Source organism: Etheostoma spectabile, chromosome 8, assembly GCF_008692095.1.
Source record: "Etheostoma spectabile isolate EspeVRDwgs_2016 chromosome 8, UIUC_Espe_1.0, whole genome shotgun sequence".
NCBI classification, from domain to species: Eukaryota; Metazoa; Chordata; class Actinopteri; order Perciformes; family Percidae; genus Etheostoma; species Etheostoma spectabile.
This window is the reverse complement of record NC_045740.1, coordinates 1127019-1129885: the sequence shown is the minus strand read 5'-3', so window position 1 is coordinate 1129885 and position 2867 is coordinate 1127019. Positions and strand designations below refer to the sequence as shown.

The 2867-nt window shown below is 44.4% G+C and overlaps 1 protein-coding gene across 1 annotated transcript in view; it reads right to left on the bottom strand.

The window, feature by feature from the left end:
- LOC116693665 (lathosterol oxidase) overlaps nt 1-2867 on the bottom strand; it is an 8750-nt gene that overhangs the window by 5178 nt on the left and 705 nt on the right. The gene's annotated exons all lie outside the window — the stretch shown is intronic.

Below are 2867 nucleotides of genomic sequence, written 5' to 3'. Positions count from 1 at the left end.
AGGTTGTACCAGAATAGGTTTACATGGTTTACTTGCTTCATTTTTGTTGTACTGGAGATCCTCTTTTCACCCTGTGTGTTATATATAGATTCAAAATTACCAGGAGATTAAAAATCTTCACAAATCTGACTTTCCAAGTGCCAATAATTATAATTATAATCCAATAATGTAATATATAGGATTCTGAAATGGACCATTCTGCATAATGAGAATATGTTGGCTTGTGTTACGTTCTCTACTGGTTACTCTGGCCTCTTTTTGGAAGAGAGCTGTTCTGTTTTTGTGTTTCAGGTCTGCCACCCCTGAGTGCCTAATCATGGTGTTTTGCATCTGGTTATCAGAGAGGCTGCAAATAAGCTCCCAGGTCCAAGGCCCCGCCCCTTCCTCTTGCCACCAAAATTCCTGTCATGCTGGTTGTAGATGGTGAACTACTCTCTGCTGATGCCTATAATTTGGGAATTGATTTGTTATCTGAAGCTGGTAAGGGTTCTCTACCATTTGTTTTGACCCCTTTTTCTCCTGTTTTTTGGACAGCCAGGGAGGTTAGCACTGTGTCTTTTGGTTTGACTCTGAAGCTCAGTTACCATTTTCTTTCCAGGTAGTATGGGTTTTTGTTGTTGTTTTGGCCTTGGAGACCCTAATGTTTTTCAGCTTCTACTTTTAGTTGGGTTACTGTTTATTACCCTTTTTGTTTAACATCATCCATATATATATATATACATATATAAATATACATATATAAATATATACAGATATTTCAATTGTGTAATATATAATTGTTACGGTACTTTGACGTGTTAATCTCTCCTTTGTTAGTTTGAGTTTATGATTCGTGTTACTTCCTAGCTTCCCCTAGGCATAAAACTTTAGGGTCGTAACATAAGTGGGGGCTCGTCCGGGATATGGCTCTCTTAGATTTGAAGAGGTTTGTAGATAATCCTACTTTGGACCAGATTGAAGTTTGAAGGAAGGATGACTTATTTGTTATTTCTGCACATTATGGCATCTCTGTCTCTAGGTCCTTAGTATAGAAGGAGTTAAAATCCATCGTTCTGGGTGGGCTGGTAGACAAAGGTGTGATTATCCTGGCATATCCGGAAGGACACGGAGAAATCCGAGGCTGAGGTCCCTGAGGATTCGTTGAGTCCACCCATCGCGGCTGAGCCAGGGAGGCAAATTGTCTTAGCGTCTATCCCACGGTTTGAGCCATTCTCTTTTGAATCTTCTTCTGTCTAATGTGGGGGCCCGCTTTAAGGTGCGGTTAGCCCGTTTGGAACTCGAAGTTAAAGAGAGCACGTAAGGAGGAGCTAGAATACAAGATAAGTTGCCGTAAACTTACAAATTGAAGCTGAAACTGCTATCAGGATCCGTCAACTTGAATTGCAGGCTGGAAAACATGATACTAACCCTTCTGATGTGTCGCCCTCTGTCCATGCTCTAGTTGCCACTCCCTCAGCTTTTGAGGTCGGCAAGAAAGTTGCCCTGGTCCTTCCATTCCGGGAAACTGAAGTGGAGTCATATTTCAGTGCGTTTGAGCGGGTTGCTGCTGCCTTGCATTTGCCCAAGGACATTTGGCATTTTCTACTACTTAGGACTGTGTGCATAGTATATGTGCATCTACCTACATCACAAAGTTAGACTTGCTGAAGGGATACGGGCAAGTTCCTCTGACTCCTAGAGCCTCTGAAATTTCTGCCTTTATCACCCCTGAGTATTTTTCACAGTATACAGTAATGGCGTTTGGAATGTGCAATGCGCCAGCGACTTTTCAACAGCTTATGAGCCTGGTACTTGGTGATGTGCCTAATAGTAATGTATGCCTGGATGATGTTGTGGTTTACTCCTCCTGTTGGTCTGATCACATGGCCACCATAATGATTGTGTTTGCCCGTTTAGATCAAGCCTTTCTGATCCTCAACCTGGCCAAATGTGAGTTTGGGAAGGCCGTTGTGACCTACCTTGGGAAGCAGGTTGGCGGAGGCCAGGTGCGCCCTGTAACTGCAAAGGTTCAATTCAATTCAATTTTATTTATAGTATCAAATCACAACAAGAGTTATCTCAAGACACTTTACAGATAGAGCAGGTCTAGACCACACTCCAGAATCCACAAGGACCCAACAGTTCCAGTAGTTTCCTCCAGAGCAAGCAACAGTGCGACAGTGGCGAGGAAAAACTTCCTTTTAGGCAGAAACCTCGGTCAGACCCAGGCTCTTTGGAGGCGGTGTCTGACGACCGGTTGGGATTAGAATGAAGAGTTTGTTTGTAGTAGTTCTTTGTAGCATAGCAGGGCACTGTGGGCGTTACAAGGCACAGCAGGACGTAGCTGGGCACTGCAGAGCGTAGCAGGATGTAACATGGCATCGCAGGACATGTGGCGGGACCATGGACAGCTGCTACCCTGATTTTTGGTGCCTCCCTGATCCAAAGGTGGATGCCATTCTGGCTTACCCTGTGCCCACCACCAAGCTGGGTATTATTGGTGTTTCTGCCAAAACCTTTCTGTGGTGGTAGCCCCTCTCACTCAATTGTGTAGCTCAATCCAACCTTTTGTGTGGACCAGTGAGTGCCATCATGTCTTTGAATTTGCTTCGGTACTGGTCGCACTGGACTTCACTAAGCCATTTAAGATCAAGGTGGATGCAAGTGCTACTGGAGCCGGAGCGGAGCTGCTGCAAGATGGCCCAACAACATTAGCCATCCTGTCTCCTACTTCTCAGTTAAGCACCATCAGCTTATTATTCCACTATTGAGAAGGAAGCCTTGGCTTTGCTCTTTGCTATGCAACATTTTGAAGTGTATTTGGGTTCCAGCACAAATGCAGTTGTGGTATACACCGACCACAACCCCCTGGTTTTTCTCCACCATAT